At 36.8% G+C, this 14,683-nt stretch overlaps 1 long non-coding RNA gene across 2 annotated transcripts in view; it reads left to right on the forward strand.

Moving 5' to 3' along the window:
• The first annotated feature begins 299 nt into the window (after positions 1-299).
• Positions 300-14,683, forward strand: part of LOC106511270 (uncharacterized) — a 39,528-nt gene continuing 25,144 nt past the window's right edge. For both annotated transcript variants that reach the window (XR_001309502.1, XR_001309503.1), the window contains exon 1: positions 300-615. This is a non-coding gene — a long non-coding RNA (uncharacterized LOC106511270). The remainder of the gene's footprint in view (positions 616-14,683) is intronic.

The following is a 14,683-nucleotide window of genomic DNA, read 5'->3' on the forward strand; positions in this document are numbered from 1 at the left end:
TAACACCTTCTGTAAAACTTGTGAAAAAAACCCAAGATGGCAAATCTGCATATGAAGTATTGCAGCTAATGAAGATATATTAGCCCACAGAAATGTTTTTATTGGTATAGGGAGGGGGGGTGGATTTTTTTCCATAAGGAGATCAGAGTTGGGGCTGTCTTCAGAGCCGCTCTTTAGTCCTGATCTCATCTGTTTGGCATGAAGGGGGAGCTGTGGCTCCTCCTGTCTGACCAAGGTTACAGGCTCCGGGGCTTCGCCGAGCACCATTTTCTCACACTTTCTGGCTGCGCTGTGCCACATTGATTTAAATGTATCTGTTGAGGGGAAAATAATCAATGCAAATTCCCTGGCAGTGAAGCCAACAAATAAGACATGTCTGATTCATCAGGCGGACATTGCTATAAAGAGCACCTTTTTCTCCTTTGTCCCATTTCTGCCTCCCTCCTCCTCCTGCTTCTCTGTTTTTTTCCTCTCGATCTCTCCTCTTGCTCACCTCTGGGCCACTTMTTTTGCTCCCTTCACCTTTCTGTACCCCCCGAAAAATCTTAGTCTGAATTTGTGGAGGAAGCTTAAAGATCTATACTTATGGGATTTTATCATAGGCACCAAATTAAGGTAGGTTCAAACATAATTACTAGACTTTAGAAATGGAAATTATGTTTCCTTTTAATTATATCTGATCTGTTTTTGATTTTTTTGTTAATGCATAAATGATTTTAAAAGAAATTTAAAATTTTGTTGAATTATTTGTTAGAGTTTAAATGTAAAATCCGAAAAAAAAAAATTCTGTTTGTTTCACTCATCTGTGAGAGTTGYAGGTTTTAACTGCATCACTAGAAAAGTGAGTCAATATGTTGAGCAGGAAGAAAAGTTTCACCTGACACCTAACCTTAACATTTTGTTTTGCTCCATGCCTGAACTCGGTCAAACATTTCTGGCTTCTAACAAGGGCAGAGTGTAGTCTGTGTATGTAAATTCACTACATGTGTGAGAGAAATAAAAAAAAAGGCAGGGGGGCTATTTGGGAAAATTCTTGTGTGATGAAAGCGAAGGAATATCTCCCCACCACACCAAAAAAGAAAAAAAAAATGATTAATGTGGTGTTCAGGTACACAGAAGATTGAGTGATCCTGTCATCGTGCCATATGGTACCAATCTTTTTTCCAGCCAGCGTAAGGCAAACAGTGGAGGAGCTTTTATGACTGTGCCTCCAACAACGCTTTTCAAAATGAAAAAAAAAAGTGAATTTAAAATTGTGCTAAATTGTAAAGAAAAAATGTTTTAAAAAAACAACTACAACATTTTAAAAAATCTGATCCAGCTGCCGTGGATAAAAATTGCAAAAGCAGTTTTAATATTACAATTGATTATTTAAAAAAGCAACTTATTTTAAGAAAATATTTAGTTTTTAAAAAAGCCAGAGGAGAGAGAAAAATTTAGTTTAAATCTGGAAAGCCTGTCAGATCAGGCTGTAATGTGACATGGATTATTCTCACTTCTCCACCTAATCTTTTCTCAAATATAGATTTTTATTCTTAAGTGAAAACACTTATTGCCCTGAACACCAAACGAACAAAAGATTTAAACTATATTTATTTAAACTCACGTGACCAATGAAGCTGCATTTGCTTCATTTTTAAAACCTGTTTTAAACGAGCATCTCTGTGTTTAATATTATTTTGTGAGACAAGACTGAACTGTCACTTGGCAGCCTGTGCAGCGTTTGACATTTCCTGACGCTCTGAGACGTGTGCAGAGTGAATCATGTGACCTGAATATTCTCCTTCCGACGCAGCTCAAACACGACTGTCATCTCCCAAATCAGGTCTCGATTCATACGGAGCAATACGGGGCTCTCTTTTGAAAAATGCAGATGGCCATTGGCAGAGGGTGGGGGGTGAGGGGGGTGGGGGGGGACAGGTTAGGGAGCTGGACTCCTACCACTTTTCTTTTTCACTACCTTGTTATTTGTCGCCTCACCCCTGCAGGGCATGCTGACAGGAACTGATAAACCTCTTTATGGGCTGAACTGAATTGGCTCCTATTATCCAAGGTGTGGAACTGCTCAATGGTGGAAATAAAAGACTTTATCCACTGCCCATCTGCCCACCAGTCTTCCTCTCCTAGTCTCTGTCTCTGTCTCTCTCTCTCTGCCCACTTGTAAAGGTTTCCACGAAGCTGTGTCCAATTTGTGAATGCAATAAATGTACACAGCAAAGTCGACAAAACAACGCAAAAGTGTTTTTTGCAGAGAATTATAGGTCTGTTGTCACATGCCTCACTTGACATCTGTCCTAATAGCTGCAGCTTTTACCATGAAAAGCTATTTGCAGACATAAACAGTATTTTATTATATGGGTGTAGCCACTGTTGTTCAATGCAAGTGAACAACTAGACAAGCAAAAGAGGTTTTCTTTTAAGGATTTATCGCCAAATGTATTAGGACTGACTTACGATCATGGAGAGATTGAATTTTTTGAACTTATTTTGCCTTTTGGCTCCATTAAATACCTGTTTGCTTTTGCACAGACAACACAACTTACTGCTGCCTTTCTTGGCCAGGACTCTCCTGAAAAAGAAGTTTTTAATGCCAATGGTGTTTTTTCATCATAAAATAAAGGTTTTTTAACACTGATAATAATAATAATAAGAATGTTGTCTGACCAGTTAGACAAACAGTTCATTTCAGGATTTTTTTAAACATTTTGGGTCTGGGAGCCCTTGCAAGGATGAAAAAAATATCCAGGGACCCCCTCCTAAACCCCATACTGTTTATAACAATAATTTACCATCATTTTACCCCTAAATGCCATGGTAATATTAATTTTTGTTTGGTTTAGTATATTTGTTTTACTTTTGCAAAACCAAATTAACAATTTCTTGACATTTTTTGAGGACCCCCAACACATGGCTTGTGTACCCCTGGGGTCCTGGGACCCCAGTTTGAGAACCTCTGATTTAGTTAATGCTTTTTAAATACGCTCCTAAATAAACTGAGTTGACCATTTTCATTAGAAATGTCGAAAAAGGAAACCCAAAGCAACACACAKTACATAATGTGTACATTTTTGTGCATTTTCCATTTGTGTTAAAATGTCACAAATGTGACATATTGCGTTATAATTACTTGTGGCTCATTTAGCTTCATTATAAACAGAACAAGACACCCCCTGAACATGCCAATGAGAGGCTGCGGAAAAGTTTAAATTACAGCAGAACAGTTGGATTATATTAAATTTTATTAGGCTGTTGTCAGTAATAAAGTGGTTTGCGAGCCTAAACAAACAAGTGAGGAGTAGACATTAAAAAAACACATCTCCCCAGAGTGTGCAGATCCTGGTTAGTTTGATGAATTTGTGCTACTTTTTTTCCTGTTTAAGTAAAAAAAGGCATGATGCTTTGCCCACCTATCAGTGTGGCTCCACAAAGAGGAGGTATGAAGTAAAACCATGTGTTATAATTTATTTATCAGGAAACAGGAGGATTGAACTGCCATTTTAGCTATTTCTTGGTGTATTAGTGCAATCCTGTTGTCTTATCTACTTTTCTGGCACTCCCTTTTTCCTTTCTRTTTTTCTCTTTACTTGATATGGAAATTGGCTTCTTTTTTTCACCCAAATACATCTCCCTTTATCACATTTGAACAAACACAGTTTAGAAAAACACATACACCTTTTAATCTCAGGTGTGACAGCCACAGAGAAAAGTTAAAATTATTGCTTATTAAATTCTGTTATATTTAACAGCTATCTGCGGTGAGGTAAGAGCACGCATTTGGCATACAAATGTTTTCTAAACCGAGACAATTAATGTCCTCTGAAGGTGCCTTTTGTTTCATGCACATTATTTAACTATTGCTGCCATTTATTAAAATATTTTGCAAGTTTCTTATCATGCCACGTGCTAACTCTGAACTTCTACACATTTTTATGTCAGCTGAAGTTTAGTCAGGACAGTTAATGATGTGTTTTTAGCAAACATAGATGTTGCAGAATGGGTTTTTTGTTTGTTTTTACAGGAAAACGGTTATAGTTGAAATAAATGTAATTAAAACAATTTTGTAATTGAATAAAACAAAACTTGCTTGCTTTTTAGGTCTTTTTTTTGTTTTACCATTTCATCAATTTATGTGTGATAAAAGCACCACAAATTACTAAAAAAGGAAAATTGGCACTTAGATCTGAGAAAATTCTGAAAAAGTGTCCCAATATGACTGGTGTATAAATATTTCAATATGCAACATAGCAATAAAAATGTTACAATATAAACAAACGAAACCATTCATTTTGAAACATATTCTGAGCAAAATGCAACGTTAACTGAGTGAAATTTAAAAACAAAATTGAAAGTACTGTTGAACTTATTCGTTACAAACGTTAAAATGTTATTTTGAAGTTTGTCAGTTGGTGTTGTTAGGAGTTTAGTCATTTTTTTAAATATATGTGATTTGAAAATGCTGGTACTCACTCAATGTAAACAAACCACTTATCTATTTACTTTATTTAACAAATCTTAAATGCACTTCTTTATTTCAAATGATTCTTTTGTGAACATCACCACTGCTGACCCATTTTTGGTCACTTCACTGTTTCCAGTAGGTAAACAAAGCATGTGATCGTTGGTAACTGTTCCCAAATTCTGCTTAAATATTTTTGCTTGAATAACATGTTAAAAAACAAATAAAAAAGTGTTCTGATTATTTTTACTTGGAAAAATAATGTTTGACCTGTCTTCATGACGTCTCGGATTATCTTTAATCTAAGTTGCAAGAATTATTTTAGACTGATGCACATTACATCATGATTTTTCACRCTGTGAGGAACCAAACAAAGTTGGATTGGTGAACCTGTAATTTCCCACCAAAGATAATCCAGCAAAATAAAGTCAAATTAAACACATTTCAAACTGACTGTTCCAKTTTATTTTAACTGTAAAAATTGTGTAATAATAAAAATATAAATGATTTAATGTGTGCCATTCATTGACAGTTCATAACTTGCCATGAGCCTTTTTTGTGTTCAAATTAACTGCAGCATTTTAAGAAGCGCATTATTTGGCATCTTCATTTCGCAAAATAGCTCTCAGCCTCTGTTCAGGCCTGATACACAAGGCTTCCTTGTAAAATGTTTACTTGGTGAATGTCACTTTGACTGGGGTGGCAAAGAAAAAGTCTGGGTAAATGTCAGATTGTTCAAGGTGGATGGAACCCGTTACACTCACTTAATATTAGTGTCACTTGACTAGTTTAAGAAAAACAGATGACAGGAACCCAAATCCTTGAGAGGAGAGGGATCGGCTGTGTGACAGGGAATCTCTCCCCCAAGCCATGTGTATAATGACTCTGTTTGCATGGGGAATGGGACAAATAGAGCCAAAGATGGATGTTCAGTTTACTGTAGCGTTATCCGTGGAGTTTTTTTTTTTTTTTGGACTGCTTTGAGCAAGTTATTAAAACCATCTGTTTGGGCCTACGGGCCGAGGCTGATTAATATAGCCATTGAGAATGTAAAGTCACAGGGGCTGACAACAATATTTCCTAAATTAGTTGATGGATTTTATGTCTCACTCTAACCTGTGTAATGTTTTTTTATTGCACTTCAGAAGCACTGAAGAGACATGACTAAGGGTCTTCCTGACACAAGTCATTAAGCAGCTGACAAAACAGAAACTGGGAACAAAAAAAGGTTGAAAAAACTATTATTAAAAGTTGAGGAAATTTGTTTTAGTGTCCAGTGAGGTTTGGGTTGTAACTGAGCAAGAAGTGTAAAAGGCTGTATAAAAGATTTAAAAAAAAAATTGGATTGCTTATATGATGCAATGTCAAGATGGCTCATGGGAATAGTGAAATTATYTAAGCTAGATGTTTGACGGTGAGAATCTGAGGTTGAGTTCAATCTATTATTTAGTCATGAAGTTTTTCAAGTTTTAAGTCAGAAAAATTCATTTGAACTAATCTGAAAGTCAGAATTTTGACTTGGAAAGTCACGTTTCTCAATTTGTGTCTGTCACAATGTTATGAACGCCAATTAGTTATTTTCTCCGTAACGTTCTATATTTGCTTTCATACGAACTTCAATTTTTAATTTCTTCTCAAGCCAGCTTACAAAAAAGAAATCCCAGCTCTTTATATACATACATATATATATATAATGTTTGTTTAGTTTTGAAGGAGGGGGTACTTAAGTTGAATATCATGTTATATAATATCACTCCCTCATAGAAAAACATACCCAGAGTGTTGCTTTGACTCCTCTATGCATGTTTGAGAAATCCTTGAATCTCCTGTGTTAGCCATTCGGAGCTTCCTAAACACTTGCTGGTACAAAGCTCTGCCTATTTACACAAAGCTCCTCCCTGGAGTCCAGTCCCCAGCCAARGTCCTGCCCCACAGAGCCCCCCTCCCCTGCACCTCTCCCACACAGCTCCACCAGACTAGCAAAACATATCTTAAAAATTATTGATGTTCATGACTTCATTGCAAAACATAGCTTCATAATGATATATATTTATAGTTTTTTGGCAAAAAAAATAGCTTAACTTTGACATATGTATGAGAGGATGACTAGGAGATTTAACTGAGCTAAAAACATCTTGTAAGAACCTCTAATCGCTCCGGTTCTTCAGAAAGCGTACTCTCCGGGTCCAGTGCGGGATTGTTCGCGTAAGGTTCAACTGTATCCTGAGGTGTCATCTTCCAGAACTGGTTTTATATAATATTGCATTTTTTTAAACAAAATACAACGCTCCTAAAAAATGTTGTAAACGTCATGAAGCATTGTTGTGAAGGTGGGAGTGTCAGAAACGGTAGGAGGTTTTTAAAGAGGCAGAGGCCAAATCAAGGCATTGAGATACAGTTATGATTCAATGTCAAATTAATTTTTGATATATACAGCTTTTTCATAACAACTGAAGATAACATAGTTTAATCATTTTCACAATCAAGTAACTATGTGCCTGGAAAGTACAGAACATCCCCACTTCAAATAAAGTTATTCTGGATATTAAACAGAAAAAAAAGAATATCACTAGTTATGTTGTTACGCCGGAGGTGTGAGCAGAGTTGGGTAGGAACTAGTTACATTTACTCAGTTACATTTACCTGAGTACTTTTAGTGGTACTTTTACTATGCTGTACTTTTTACTTTAACTTGAGTAATTGTATTGTGAAGTTTCACTACTCTAACTTGAGTAAAATATCTGGATATTCTGCCCACTGTGGGCAACTTCACTGAATGAAGAACAAGCTTGTTTTCGCCAAACATTCGCCAGACACACACACCTGCAGTTTTTGTTAGTTTCATAAATTTATATTGAAAGAAACTGATTTGAAAAAAAAAATGTTTATTTTGCCCAAATTTGTTATTACTTTTTTATATGAATTATTTTCATTCTGATCTTTAAAATACCAAAATTTCCACCTAGCTTTAAATTTAGGTCCATTTGATGATGTGACTCATAAATATTAAATGATTTATATCTTGATCAGTTACTCAGTACTTGAGTAGCCTTTTTACCAAATACCTTTTTTTTTACTTTTACTTGAGTCTTTTCTTGGATGGCTACTTTCAGTAAAAAAATATGTTGAAGTACTCTGACTTAAGTAAAATTTTTGGGTACTCTACCCACCTCAKGGTGTGAGGTCATTCTCAGATTCAAGTCTTGATCCAAGAAAAATGGAACAAAGTGTTGCATTTAGTTAGCAATCAGTGAATTACCACATTAGTTATAAGGAACAACTTTGAAACTGTTTTGTTTTGTTGTTGTTTCCCATTAGCATTTAGATGGGCATGCTAAATGGGATACTGCACAAGATAAAATATAAACACAACACCTAATTCATTGACTCTGTGCTCCCGCAAATACATCAATAAAAAACAATCACAAGTATGCTGTCCATCCAAGCCATTTGAATTATTTCAGTGCAATTTAACTGCAGTGTCCCACCCTCTCAGAGGCGTCGCGACAACATTCGAAGTGCTCCGTGAATTTCTATTTTGGCCTAATAATCCAGAAAACAGATTTCCCTTTCAGACCAGTAAGCTAAGCGTCATTGATAGTTAAACGAAGACATTAGCATGAGTCGGTGCTTAATGACATTGTTTAATGGTGTGTTCACTTTGTTAATATGGCTGACAACACAGACACATTATGCTCGCGACTTTGAGTTGTTGGGAGTCCAATGTGAGGAGTCACTTTCAAGGATAAGTTCACAAATTTTCAAATCATTTTTCAAATGGCTTTTTTTTTTGTTGTTGTTGTTGTTTTGTCGCCTGAGGGCTAGTGTACAGAGCAGGTGAATAGAGTGATGATTGGGTTACAAGTGCTAAATATGCTGGGCAATTTGTTTAGTTTATTCACATGAACTGAAATGGKGAAAACAGGTCATGAAACTTTGTGAAGTGTGAGAAACAGAAATGGATGTTTTCATCTCCTAATTTATTAAATTTTTGAAATATGTGCCATGTTGAATACTGAAACAAGAAAACTCTGAACTTGTTATTGCTGCCTCTAGCTGAGTTTGTCCCTGACATTTAATTCAAATAACAAAAAAATACATTTTTATGAAAGAAAGACACATAAAGAACTCATTTAATTATGCCACATTCTCTCCACGTGTCCATTGATAAAATGTCCCTCCTAAATTGAAAAGCATCTAACAGAAGTCTTTTATTTTTAAGCCTGATGTGGTCATTAAGCTGCATTTTCCTGTGTTTATATAAAGGAGGTGGGAGGGGGTGATCATTTTATAACAGCAGTGTACTTACATCCCTTCTAATTGTAGGATTTCAGACTTGAATGCTCTTCTTTTCTTTAAAACCCGCTTTTCATTGCATTTAAAGCCCCTTAAAAAAGCACAATGCACTCAACCTTGAGAACGTATCAATAATTCAAACACATCATCCTCTCATGATGTAGCTGTCTGCAATTGGGGAGAGTGTGTCTGAGGGATAATATTGCACTCAGTCACATCTGACTAGCTGTCACCTGCTGGAGCGTGGCTACACCCGGCTAATAAATGCAGAGTCAAAGCAAGCACTTTTTTTTTGACTTGCAATGCAGTAACTGCTGCTTCTAGCAGGAAATGTGACTTATGGATCCTGCAATGCTCAGATAGTGAATAATTGGAGCTTGCATCCAATTTTGGATAAGTTTAAGAGTGATTCTGAGGATTTCAAATCGGTTTTTTTAAAAGGCCCAAATCCTGATCAGGGTCTGGTAGAACCGAATATCTACCAATACCTACCCTCAAATTTGAAACATGTATGTAAGTGCACATTTAGCATAAAATAAAACATTAAAAAATAACAAAAAATTCAATTCTATTTGATAATGAAAAGGCTCTTATTTTGTAACATCAGGGAACACAGCATAGACATTCAAATGTCAAATATTTTGCACAAATCAGATTGTCTAATGCTGCATGCCTTGCATGCTTTGTTAAAACGTGCTGCTGCTTTATTAACTGAATCTTTAGACTGCTGTGTGTTTGTTTTATGTGCTCAGCAGTTCATTTTCTCACAGCACTGTGTGGTTCTACTCCATAGAGGTAAATCCATCCAGAAGTATTAGTATAGACTAGAAACAAGACTGGAAGGCCGAAGTTGAAGCCACAATAAGTGAGCATCACCAAGAGGCTGCAGTAAAGTTTGAAAATCTCGCCACTCAATCTGAACACATAGTGAATAAATGACACCACATCTCTTATGCACACATGTAGCATCCAGTTTCAGTTTTGAACGTGCTTTGTCAGAGATGCTTGGTCAATCTTTATTAATGCAAATGGGTGGATTATTATGTTGTGTTGTCCACTGAATCAGCACTGGTGTACATCCCACCTATTAGCAGCTCTTCCAGAAGAAGGCGTGTGTTCTGACCACCTTGGTTCATTCAGAAGACAAATGGAGGAGGAGAGAGGGGACAGAGACACCTGTGTGTCACACCTCCTAACCTCCGGAGGTAGTGTTGGAGACTCGCTGACTCCTGAAAAGGTGGGCTGGCGTAATGCTGACTGACGTCTTCGGGAACCATCAGCCATTTTTTTAACGTTTTTTTTTATTAGGTTTTTTTTTTTTCTAAGACATTTGAGCTCCTTGCTCTAGTGGAGGAAACCAAAGCAAACTTTAATCGGCACAGAGACTGACTAAAAGAATGCATCAGCGTGGATACAACCGTGTTAAAAGTCAGATTATTATTATTTTTATTTTTATTTTTTATTTTTATTTTTWTTTTTATGAAGAGAAAATAGAGAGAGAGAGAGAAAAACAGAGAGAGAAGTAATTAGAAAGATAGAAAGACTGAAATAGTGATTAGAAGTATATTAAATATACACCAACAAAACACAGGACCACACACCCAACATCTGTCTGCTCACCTGAAAAATAAATGGATAAATACATGGAGGGCATATATAAAAATATACACATAGTCATACATATATAAAGATATACATACATACATGCCTACATTCATAAATATTGTCAGTATATACACACAGACATATATACACACTCAGTGACCAGTCAGAATCCCCCGGATCAGAACACCTGTTTGTGAGCAGTTGTGAACATGCGTGTATACACAAGATTTCTCCAATGGAATATTTAATAGTGACTGTGGAGGACGGAGACCCAACCCCCAAGACACGAGGCAGACATAGGGAAGACCAGAGCCCAAGGGCCCGAGAGGAATCCCGAGCGCAGAGCCCCAAGGGGCACCTGCACGGGAAGATCCGCCCACCCACCCCCCAGATCAGACCATAGGGGAGAACTGGGAGAGTTCCCCCAGCGACCACACGCACAGCCCCCGGGGCCAGCAGYGACAAACTAATGGGCTGCACCGGCACCCGCAAAGTCAGATTATTTTGAAACTTAAAACCCTAAAATGAATAGATAAATTAAAAAACAACCTAGGCTACTTGGACATGTTTTGATCTGTGCAATATTAAAAATAGCAAAAAAAAAAAAAAAGTCATCCTGCAACTCCTGCTGCTCTCATCAGCAGACCGAGTGACAGCAACACATCAGAGCTCTTAGAGGGAGGGTCAACACAATCGCGGCTGTTCGACCTTTAAGCAGTCCTGTCGAAGCCGCAAGATACATAAAATGTTTTAAGACCTTTGTGTTTTCAGCATCACACGCCTGTTCTTTTATCCTCGAGCAAAAACAACACACACCGACGTAATGGTTCGAGYCTGGTTCTGTTCCGTTAACACAAATCTCTTTCATCGCAACTTAAGTATGTAATTAAATTAGCAAATTCACAAATTGAATGCGGTGTCTAAAAACCCATTATCTGTTGTCTCAGCAATGGATTTGACTTGACTTCTTCAATTGGGTTCATTCAACRTTTTGGTTAAGAATGAATCAAAATTTCCTCTTGATCAGTTTTGGCAGCCTCCCAGTAACTTCTGGTGTACGATAACTAAACAGGGATAATTAGTAGATATGAAAAATCATTACCCCCCCCCGTTAATCATGGAGGAAGTTTGTCTGATTCATTGTGGTTCTAGTATCAGCTCACTTGTGAGACAAGAATATATTACTGATGTAATGTAATCAGAGATGTCTATCTCAGAGAAGTTTGGGCTCAATTAGCCCTCCTGAACACTCGAGGCTGAGTGCCGTGCTAATTTTGTCCTCCACTCAGCACCTGCAGCGCAGTCAATAGACAGTATCACAAACTTTAGAAAAAGGGAAATATTTTAGGACGCATGAGCTACTCACACAGGACTCCAATTTCAGGAATAGGTTTTGCCATCATTTCATCTAGCGGGTGGGGGTGCGGGAGGGGAATGCACAAAAAAAAAAAAAACCTCAAATGTCCGCGAGACGATAAACACATTAGGCAGATTAAATCAAACATAAACAATCAGTGTGGGGCTGACTTTGGAGCGCACGGCGACACTTTTCTTTGTCTATTTGACAATCTTGTTTAGTCTCCTCACGACAAACAGTCCTGAAAATGAAGAGTCACGGAGAGATAATAGCATTTAGCTTCAGTTAGGACGTGCTCTGCCTCCCCCTGGGCTTGAAGACGTTCGGATGGTTGCGTGAAAAATTGCTCTGAATTCTGACAAACGGATCGTTTTAACCCRCGCTTTAATGTGTTTCATAAATAACCTGCGCGAGAAGGTAATTAGCGCAGGTGTTTACACATATTTCTGTCATCAGGTCGCACAGCAGGTTCACAGTTGGCTGAGGGAGTTTTAGGTTATTAAATTAGGCCCAAGGTAACAGGAAGAAAGATGAGCCACAGTTGGGTAGGCATGAGCAACAAGATGGTTCCTTATTCATCATCAAAACAAAGGGCATGTATTCAGGAACGTGTGCAGGCTGAAGTTAACGTCCGTTTGCATAATCAGACCTGTCTGTGGAGATATTTTTCCTCTTCAAGAGCAGAGAAAGGTCACTTGTAAAGAGCCATCTTTCCTTGGGGGGTGTTTAAAAGATGGGATAAGGTTTGAACCCCCCAAAAAATGAAGTTTTTTTTAACCACACAGGGTTTAAAAAACACAAATTATTGTTGTTGTTTTGGAATGTGAATATATATATTTGCTGTTTTACATTCTCCTCATTACAAGTGACATTTTTTGGTATAGAAATGCATTTTTGAGTCAGCCCCACAGAAGCCTGTCTATCATTCTTCCTAAAGTGAATGTGACCCGCTGTCAGCCGCATGCTTGTGTCCCAAAGCACCTGATGTTAGAATAGCTGAGCTTTTCTTCCTGCCTACTCTCCACTGATCGTGACAGTTCTTTCCCTGATGTGAAGCTGATTGTTCCACTGACCTAAACTCCGTGGCCCGGACAAATTTGAAAGCAAATTAGGGGAAGCAGATTGCTGCTCTGTTCCCATAATGAATGTTTACATGCTGGTTTTGGCTAGAAGTGGAAATGAGCACTGTGTTGGTTTTGCTAAGAAAAGAWTTTAAGAAAAATGGAAGGAAGGAAGAAAGGAAGGAGGGCAACAAGGGGAGCTGAACTTGTGATTAAGAATGACGCTAAAAACATTTGACGGTTTAAAATATTTCTATATTAGAGATGGTTTACATTTACAATTACACGTAATTGTTTTATGTTAGGTTGTTTGAACATACTTTTTTATCATATCATTGACAATATGATATCTTTTCTAATAATGTCCTTTTTGCCATCATTTTATTTGCCAAATAAACTGTATTGTACTTGAATATGTATTTCTAAAAACTTTAATTTAGTGGTAAAAATAGGTCCTTTATAGATGAAGTTAGTGCTGTAAGCGACAGAAATCATATAAACAAACTGGAACAAGACATTTTTTTTATTAGTGTGGGCTTCCTTGTTAAACATTTTGTTGAAATCATTATAATTGGGATCAATTTTTTTCTGAAGTGCAATGTCAATATTACATGTTTCTTTGGGGGGAAATCAAAACAATCGACAATTCCTGATGTTAATCAGAGTGGTTAATTCCCAGAAGTTACAGTTACCTCACCTATAACAGCTTTATCATCATACAGATAATTCCCATCATGGCTTTTTGTGTTGTTTTATATTTGCTTTTCAGCTTTAAGCTCTAAGTTGACTCACTTCTTATTGATAATTATGGTTCTCTGTGGACTCAGGTCAAATGTTTCTGTACAATAGACACGGAAAACCAGACTTGGGAAAGTAAATTGCTCAGATTTATTTTACTCCCTTAACATAATGGTTTATTCAATGCGCTGATAGGAAAGTTAAACTCATTTTCCCTTAAAGGTAAAATTGAAATATAAAAAATGCTGAAAAACCTGACAGTCTTCAGTTTTAGCTGGCTAATGTTTATCAGCAGCTCTAAGGTTGACAAACTGAACAAACATTGTTACAACTGGTACTAATGGACTAAAAACATTGGTCTAAGTAGATTAATAGAAATGTACTTAGTGTTATTTTTCGTGTGTTAAAACAGTGCAGTAAAACCCACTCCATACATGAACTGAGCTACATGTTAAAGTGAGGTTTTGACACAGCTTGCCGTATTTTTGTACACGTTTAAATTGAGTACATTATGGAAAAGTTTACTAGTTGAGTCACTTTTTTGCAAGATGTGTCTTTTATACTTGGAGATTGTCTTTGTCTTGTTTAATTCCAGCCTCATCTTCAAGAAGCACCATTKTTTTCTACAACATATTTGCAAAAACAAACACATTTTAGGGAAACTGTAATCCTGCCTGGATTAAATGTTGTAATTAGCGAAATGTTCATTGCTGACAAATGTTGACGGACTTTGCATTCATTTGTTTACCGTCAAAATATTTTCTTCTCACAAACATTACTGTATCTGCTGATATCATACAATTTCTTAATGCGGAATTTTTTTTCCCTTTTCCTTGTTGAGTTAATGTGCTTGCAAAAGTTCATTTTTGCTGAAAGATTAGAACGTTGGGTGAATGTATAACAGAATGAAACCTGAGACAATGTTTTTAAGGTTTAATCAAAACCACAACCTCTCTCTGACATTGATGTACCCTTACAAAAACAACAGTAAAACTTGGAATAACTGAAAATAAAAACTGTAAGAGACAGAGTTAGAAATGAAATTAAGACTTTTTAGCCCTTAATTATGATGGTTTGATGCAATAACACAATCGACTGATTAACTAAAAGCAGTGGAACAAAGAGACCTTTTTGTTTAATTTAGAGATTTAAACTTAAACTATATATATA

The sequence above is a fragment of the Austrofundulus limnaeus genome, unplaced genomic scaffold (assembly GCF_001266775.1).
Source record: "Austrofundulus limnaeus strain Quisiro unplaced genomic scaffold, Austrofundulus_limnaeus-1.0 Scaffold8, whole genome shotgun sequence".
Classification (NCBI taxonomy): domain Eukaryota; kingdom Metazoa; phylum Chordata; class Actinopteri; order Cyprinodontiformes; family Rivulidae; genus Austrofundulus; species Austrofundulus limnaeus.